The sequence below is a fragment of the Ursus americanus genome, chromosome 9 (genome assembly GCF_024610735.1).
Source record: "Ursus americanus isolate L20-20 chromosome 9, mUrsAme1.1.p, whole genome shotgun sequence".
Taxonomy (NCBI): Eukaryota; Metazoa; Chordata; class Mammalia; order Carnivora; family Ursidae; genus Ursus; species Ursus americanus.
Genome location: NC_142135.1, coordinates 27,111,068 through 27,120,242, shown reverse-complemented (window position 1 = coordinate 27,120,242; position 9,175 = coordinate 27,111,068). Strand labels below are relative to the sequence as shown.

At 38.7% G+C, this 9,175-nt stretch overlaps 1 pseudogene; it reads right to left on the bottom strand.

The window, feature by feature from the left end:
• Positions 1 to 505: 505 nt before the first annotated feature.
• On the bottom strand, positions 506 to 2,985 carry LOC123797965 (pre-rRNA-processing protein TSR1 homolog pseudogene; annotated as a pseudogene).
• Between the last annotated feature and the right edge of the window lie 6,190 nt (positions 2,986 to 9,175).

The following is a 9,175-nucleotide window of genomic DNA, read 5'->3' as shown; positions in this document are numbered from 1 at the left end:
CTCTTTCCATAGCAACAGTATGCAACCCAGTTGGTGTGGGAGAGGATGGGACTGCTTATTGAACTGGTATTGGGGGAGGTGCTGCACTGTCTCAGCATTTTCAAACAGTTTCCCCAGAAGTAAAGCACATTAGTACTGTGTATAGTGGTGGAAATGTAGACTTAACTTCCCTAACTTGGGTGAAGCAGGCTGAGAAGTCAGCTCCTTATCAATCTGTTTCTGTTTAATTTACACAAAACAGATGGGATTCAGTGTCTGTAGACACTTGGAAATTTTGTTTTCTGGTTACTTCAACTCCCTATCTTCCCCTCTTAAACAGCTTTCAAAATCCTAATGGAAAGTGGATGTTTCAGTAGGATTTAATAGTTTTTTTTTTTTTTTTAACTAGCAATAGAAAAACATCCGTATTTTACTGAGATACCTTGTTAAGGTCAAGAAAAGCCTTTTGCAAAAAAGGCAGCAGACTTTTATCTAGGCGAAAGTAGGTAACACAAACTTTGCCCAATCACAACCTGTAGGCTCCCATCCCTAGTGTGCTAGCCAGTAGCAATGAGATAGAATCCCAGTGAATCCATTCACCTGTGTGCACTTCGGACACTGCTAAAGAAATCTCACTTTTTACCCACCGTACTGATTCTGGTACATATGGAACAAAAGTCCATTTGGGAAAAACTCATTTATAATGCTCATCAGTACTATGTCCTGAGATTTTAGCTTCCCATCAAAACTGCACTTCATGTGGCCATGAAGTACCTAAAGGCTCCTTGATCTTTGCCCTATGGCCCTACTTTGTTTTTAGTTGCAGTGGTTTAAACCACAACACATCCTCTCTGTTGAAAAACATGGAATGCACTACTGCCATCTTAGTAAAAATTCTGAAAGGATGACCACTCAATATAACTTTCTTGATGAACATTCTGTCTGGATCCACTGACAACAGATGCCTGTGGTAATGAAGTTGTGCCTCCCATTGCTATTTTGTTTGAAAAGTAGCATAGATGCAGGAGGAAAAGTGATTGGCCATATATTGTCACCACCAAGGCTACGTCAGCAGACAGGAAATCTCTGAAATTTATGTTTATCTGCTGCAGTGCACTGAGAGAATAAAGGTGAGGCTCGGAAGTGCCTGAACCCACAGTGGAAGATCAGCCCCTCTAGCTTTCACAGGCTCTGCGTTGCCGGGGTCCCACCACATTCAGTACTGACATCTTCTGCTCATCAGGTAGTAATGAAAATGCAATCAATGCTGCGCTCCTTGCTTGAAGCACTCAAACACTGAGACAGGGACTTCAGACATGAAGTGTGATGTACTAGCCAACCTCAGTTCTTTCAACCTCTTTTTTTCCCTCAGTTTCTTTAAAAATGCATTTCCTAGTATTAGTAAAGTTCTGAAACTGAAAGATCAGAGCATAATCTCGAGGAAGATTTTTCTTAGGATCCCATGAAGACGTGCAGAAGAAGGCCTCTGAATTTTTAAATTGAATTCTTGCAGCCCTGTCACAGGCGTGGGGCCGGGGGGGGGGGGGTTGTCTCTTCTTCATCTGGAAACAGTTCTTCCAGTCTTTCTTATTTATATTTCTCCAACATTGTTTTCCGTTTCATCCATTTTCTCATCATACAGATCATCATCACACGTGGACTCTCCTGTAGTCAGTTTCACATTCCTCCCCCTGTTCCTCTTTAGTACCCTCATTCTGAGATTACTCTTCAATAAAATCTTCATGTTCCATACCATCAAATTCATCTTCCCCACCACTTTCACCATCCTCATCCCACATCTATTCAGCTTGGTAGTTTGATATCCCTTTGGGAACCTTCTTTACCACCTTGGAACTTTCCTTCAAGAAGTGATTTTGCCTTGTTCAGCTCCTCTTCAGTGGGCCAGGTTTGGTCTTCTTCCTTCAGATCTGGAATAACTTCTGCTTACAAAGATTCTTGTCTATCAGGGTCTGCCTTCATTAGGACCTTAAGGTCTTCCTCCATACCAGCTACAGCATCCATAGCAGAAATCTCCGTGCCACAGTTGGTCCTTTTGGGATTTGACCACTTTAGGATTTAAAGGGAAAGGGTCCATAGGACCATTTATCTGTTTCATCTGGAAATCACCCTGTCCAATGATATGCAGCGAGCTATTCACATTCAGAGCCTGCTCACAAGTAGAGCCTGAGATTTTCAAGGTGCCCACCAAGTTCTTCTCTTCATTAGGCACAAAGTCGGCAGCATGTGCAATCAGGTAGACCTGTCAATCTAGAAAGGCAAGATGTCGTTGCTTTTGGTTGACCAGCCTGAGTAGCATCTTTACCTCCTGTCAAGTGTCTACAAGAGAAGCTTGTTATCAGGAAAGCGCTTCTCTACTGCTTTACTTAGCTTTTTGCTGGCATCTATTTATTTCTTCAGTGGGAGGCTAGAAACCCCTTAGACAGCTAGTGTATAGGTGGGAAGGCCCTGAGCAAAGAGGCAGGAAAGGCAGTGATCTCCATCTCCAGCCTTCTAGAGGATCAAGGAGGAAAATGATGGTACCTGACACTTTAGCCATGTCTAACATAGTGTGCAGATCCCTGGCCTTGTAGATGTGAAAAACCACTGATGTTTTAAGGGGGGGGGGGGTGCCTAACAGAATAAAGCTAGTGGTGCTTCCCCAGTCATTCAAGTGTACTGTTCCAGTGTCCTTATCCTGAAGCAGTGGAAGTCCTCTGGCAGGGAAATCCTGTTGTGTAGGAGCACAACCAGTACCAGGTGAAGAGGGCCATCCTTGCTGCCCAGCTGTCTCTTCTTTACCAGAACCACCTCCTTCTTCCGCTTTCAGAGCTGGCTGGCATGATGCCTCTGGTCTACTCTATTGAGCTCTTTTCTCACCTTCTTGCTTAGGATTTTCAATGCTAGACAGCCTTTGCCATCCTGCTGCACAGATCCCAGACTCTGATGCTGCCTGCCTTTATGAGCTTTATTCTGCTGCTTGAATGGGCCAGAACAGTGGGCCGCCATGCTGCCACTCAGGAGTATCTAGTCAGCCTGTGTCAGGCTGTTTTAATCAGCGATTCCAAGCCAGTAAGAAACCTTATGGTATGATGGGTACTGATGAAGTCTACATAAGTCTGTAGCCCATGCATCTGCTGCTGTCTCTGAAGTCTCACAGTGTCCATAGTTTGGAAAGAAAATGGGTATGACATGAAGTGAGGGAAGAGTAATGGCAAATTGGAATATGCAGAAGTGAGCTGGAAGTTTGAGGTAGAACTCCCAATGTTGATGATTTAGACAACCAGCAAAAATGCTGATGCACTTGATCATGAAACTTTACAAAAACCACTCCCAGAATTTGGAGAATCTGAAAGAAGATATCCTACAGGAGGTAAAGCATCTGCAACTTAGCTGCTTCCCCAAGTCTACAAGGCATGTCAACATAATCCTGAAATACCTTGTATATAGCAACAGCACCTAACCTCACTTGCTAAGCATTAACATGCTGCTGTTTCACCTTGCCTTCTGAATCTTTGGCAAATTTCTCTAGGTTAGGCCAACCTTATCCCAGAACTATGAAGGATAGGGATTTGGAAAGGAGATAGTTCTAACTAAGCTAAATCAACATAATTTAAAGCCCTTGTAATCAATTCCTTGTCACCTTGGCCAATATATACACTATTTTAACCTATACAAAACTTCCAAATAAAGGTAATGGCAAAGTGATGTTTCATCTTTAATGATGCAATTATCCCTCATAACAATAAAAAACATGCTAATCTTTTCCCAAAGAGGATACAAATCATTTTAACCATTTTGGTGTAAAATATATTCCTCTCCTAGCTGAACCACATTTCCCTTGATTTCTTACAGCTCAAATTTTGAGATATGAGGTCAGCTTCTATTAACACTTCTTGTGTTTGACAAGAGGGGAGTGGAAGAGGGAAAGAAGTAAATATTTTATACATAACCAAATATGCTCATACTGATATAAGGCAGAAATACAAATAACTATTGTAGTCCTCGTTTCTGAAACTATTCATGTGGCCATAGCCCAGTATTTATAATTATCTTCTTTTCCTATCCATTCATGACTCTGCCCTTAGTTACCACATTGGCTGGTTGTGTTTTCCTGTCTGATGGGGAGATCAAACCTTCATTCCTGAAGGTTCTGGGCCATTAGCAGTCCTACTGAATTTGAGTTGTTATAGTTTCAAATTAATTTTAAGTACAGGATATAGGAGTACCAAAATGCACCCCAGGGTATCACCTACATTCCAAACAAAATCTTCCTTATACTCCGTAAAGTAGCAACCTAATTTCCTAAGAGTACAGTAACCCTTAACCTAAACATCTCACCTGGTAGAATAAGATTCTTTAATTTTTGATTCATTGTCATTAGGAACCTAAAGTGGCCAGGTGGCAAATTCAAATTGCAATGTATTGAAACCATTGTTAAGTCCTCTTGTGAAACTATTCTCCCATGGGAACTAATAACTGTGTTGCAGAGTCCAAAGTTCTGTGCACTTAAGGACAGAACGTAAAAATTTTACTAGTGCATCACAAGGGAAAATAGAATGACTCCTATTTCCAATCTTGGTAAAAGAGTTGTATTAGCAAGTCGAAAGGATGGATTTGTTGCCTACTAAATCCAAAACTCTCAATAAACACCATGGTTCTCTCTTAGTAGTAGAAGGAGCCAGATGCCGCAACTTATCTTTATGAGTTACCCCAGAATACTAACACTAGAAAGTAAGACCAAACAAGCACCATGTCCTTATTTATTTATTTATTTATTTATTTATTTATTTATTTATTTATTTTTATTTGTGGTTAAGATTTATTATAGTGATGCCATCAGGATGCACAGCTAGACCATAAAGGACAAACACATAAAGGTGGAATCTGGATGAATCCCTGTGTGGGCTTCCTTATGCTCTTTGCTGCCTCTGAGGGGTCACACGGAGTGCACTCTTCTCCCATCAACAGAACTGCAACAACATGTGAAATATTGTCTACTATACAAACCCATTAGAGACTCAGGGCCCAAGACTTTTATTGGGAATAATCACATAAGCTCTCTCTTTTTGGCACATACCAAAATTCCAGACTCCCAGAAGGAAAGCAGATATTTAGGATTAAGTCACATTGCTTGCACAAATGGTCTAGGCACTGTGAGCCACCCTAATCAGTTCACTGGAAATACTCCAAAAACCAAGTCACCAGATGCCGGTCAAGGCACCTTCTAAGAAGGCTATTTCTAAGAACAGCAGTCTCAGGTCGGCTACATCAACTCTCCTCTGCACAGTACCCCTCTGCTGTGCTACAACTGACACTGATACCAGAGTATTCCCAGGCCAGACTATCTTTCAGGACAGGATTCCTCTGCCACGTCTCTGATATTTGTGGGCAAGCACCATGTCTTGTATAACTTTAACTCAATTCTGACACCAAACTCTTTGTTAAGGCAGATAAGCAGTAACTCATCTAGATTTGTACATTTTAAGTGCGTCCACAATAACTTGAAGAGTAACTCATGCTCATAAAAATATGACAAAACTATGAAATATTCTGAAATTCTGAAAAAGTCATATAATATTTCTATAATTGTTCAAAATATATTGCTTTGAAGGGTTCTCAGTGAATCCTAGTGCATGACCCACTTAAGAAATGAATATAATCTCCACTTTTTCTTTCAGCAGTTCACAGAATACATTTTCTTCATTCCTTCAACACATTTATAGTTTGACTACTGGATGCGTGGCACACTGTGCAGAGTTTACAGTAGCAATTGGAATGGGCCAAGTCCTCATGGTAAAGTAACTTCTTTTTTCTGGAAGGTAAGGGAGGATAGGGAAAAACAGGCAATAAACAAGTAAAAGTACTACAGAAAATTTCAGATAATGTGCTATGAGGAAAAGAAAACACTGGTAACATGAGAGAGTGATTCTATCCAAAGGAAGGTACTTTGGATAGATAGATTAGGGGCTTCTTTGAAGATGTGATTTTTGAACTGGAAACTAAGTGACAAAGAGGCTATAGGAAAACTGAGATGAGAGCTCCAGGAAGACACTAAAGGAAGAGCAAGCTTCACAAGTTAGGGACAAAGAAGCCAGTGTGAATGGAGCATAATGAGAAAAAGGGAAGAGTGATGCTGTACGAGTCAGAAAAATAAGCTGGACCCAGAATATGTAGGGCTTTATAGAGCATGATACATAATCAACATTTACTATAAATTTGATATGTTAATTGTGTCTCTTAAGCATGAGATTTGCATAATGTAGTTCACATTTCGGAAACTCTCTTCTGTGACTGGAACTGGGCCCTCCGGAAGTTATGGAATGTAGAGACAGACTAGTCAGGGGGACATAATAGTAGCCAAGATAAGACATAATGATACCTTTAACAGGATGTTCTTCTTCGAGAAGGAAAGAAGTGGCTGTAGGATATGTTGGAAGCAGAACAAAAAATAGGGTGTGTAATACATATTGAATTTAGAGGTATGTGAGTGGAAGACAAATCAAGAATCTCTCCTAGGTTTTGATCCTGAGCAACCGCGTGAAATGTTTTGCCACTTAACTGAGATGAAAAGCATGGGTTAGATGTGGTTTTGACAAGGAGTTAAAGAGGTGGGAAGTCATGAGTTATGTTTAGAAATGTTAAATACGAGATTACTATTTAGCATCCAAGTGAAGATATTGATTAGTTTGAACCATATAACATTGTCCTTTTTTGTAAGCTAAAAGCTGTCTAATGCCATAAATTTCATGTGGTCCTACCACCGAATAGTATATAGTTGTATATATGAGGCTGGAGTTCAAGGAAAAGCTCAGATTTAGAGAGAAATTTGGGAAGAATTGGCATATTGATGCTATCTGATGCCATGGAGCTAGATGAAATCATATAAGAACAAAGCATAAATAAAAAAGGGTCCATAGGAGCACAATAATATTTATTGATCAAGAATAGATGGGAAGTACAAGAAACCTCAGGAAAAGCAACTGAAATGAGTCAATTTTTTTTTTTTTTTGTATTTCCTTGAACAAAATAGCAAAACATTTTTGGGGGGGGTCTGATCTTTTGGCATTGCTGTTTTCCATTTCCTGACACATTAGAAAGATAAATACAATTTTCTGAGCCACTGTGAGTCTGAAAAGTTGGCTCTTGATCCAACAAAGAACCATAGTAAGTCTTTTCAAAATTTTACAGCCCTAGTATTTACCTACCTGCAATATTTCAGTGTTTTATATGCAGCTGCAACTTCCACCACCTATTCCATAAAGTATTGACAGTTTAGGGTAGACTAAAAAAATACACAATCATAATATCTTTTTATATTATATCATAAAATGAATTTGACAGAGAATTTCCAAACCCATATTTACTTCATAAATGGCATAATATAAACTGAGCATTTCAACTTTCTTTTTTTTCACTATATTGTTGACTTTTTCATGTTTATATTCAGAAGCTTCATCTAGGGCAAATGTATACTTGTTATCTAAATTTAGAAGGCATCTCTCAAATTCCTTATAGTTTTGTTGCCAAAACAGAAATGTAACATGCAAATGGAAATCATATGGGATAATATAAAATTGACCTAGGATGAATTTGGATAACCAGACTGAAAAAATTCACAACAACAAGGTAATTAGTTAGCAGACAACAGGCTACTGAAATAAACTGATGGACGCCACTCTGGGCATTTTAAGCACTGGAAACTCAATTCTGCCACCTCTCACAAATGACACCATTGAAACCTTGACTCTGTCAACTTGAATAACCTCTAACTTCTCTTGAAATTTGTGATTCTCTCTTAATATTCAATGCCTAAGTAAGGAAGCCCTGATTCACCAACCCAAGCTCACATGTCTAGGACCTATTGAGTGTGGGTGTAGGATGGGGCCTTGCCTCCCACCAGATACACCATGAAACTAGGGATTCCTTCTAAATTTAAGAAGTGGCAATTGTCTACTATAATGAGCTTTTTTCCTCCATCACCTGCATGTATTCCTCTATTTACACTTGTAAAACAATTGATTCCATGTGACATAATACAAGTGTTTCTTACACCACTGAAACAAATTCCATTTCCAAAGGAAGATGCCCTAAAATCTGATTACTTTTTGCATCCAATTCTAAGTACAGACTCTTTAGGAAATCCTTATTCCTTTCTATGGAAGAAAGCTTGCTATAATATAGAAATAAATACAAAAACTAAAAAGGAATTAAAATGGATAAAAGTCATAGTCCTTGGTGTTTAAAACTAAACATGAGGCTACAGTACATATTTACAAATTGCGTCCTCAATCACCCATTTCAGATTCTTCTGGCTTTGAGGCAACACCTCAACTTGTCAAGTTTTTGTACCCACTGGTATGATCTATACTTTTATTAATGAGAATCTGTGATTTTGATAATCCTGCCTGCAAAAATTGCAATAACATTTGGTACTCCATGTAGTTGTACTAGTGGGTACTTTAGAGGATCATCTGAGTTCTATTCATATTCTTTATTCCACTATGTACTACCTATTCCTCTCATAGTGAGCATTAATCATGCCAGTCAAGATAAATACCCCTTTTTTCCTTTTGACCTAATTGCATGAGAAGCTGCACTGGCTAAGAGACAAACTCAGCTTCTAAACCAATGCAATAACGATCAATCAATGCAATTTAATGAGTATTTTTGAAGCATTCCTTGGAATCTAAACTTCTAAATCAGTAGAGCCCAGAATCATGGGAGTAAGTACACATTTTTCCCTAAGTATATATTTATGTATATTCTTTGTTTCCTATTGTACTCTATTTATGGGAGCAAATTTTTCAAATATTTTTGAGTTAAAAGGTTTTACCAGATGAACAGGGATATGTTATAGTAATACAGTTTTTTTTCCCTTCTTTATAAAGTGAAGAATTGACATACAATATTGTATTAGTTTCAGGTATACAACATAGTGATTTGATATTTATACACATGAAATGGCTACCACAATAAGTCTAGTTACCATCTGTCACCATAAAACTTACAATATTATTGATTATATTCCCTGTGCTGTACATTACATCCCGTGTGTTATTTACTTTATAACTGGAAGATTGTGCCTCTTAGTTTCATTCCCCAATTTCATCTACCCCTGCCCCAGGAAATCAGTTTGTTCTCTGTATCTATGAATATGTTTCTGTTTTGTTTTGTTTATTCATTTCTTTCATTCTGT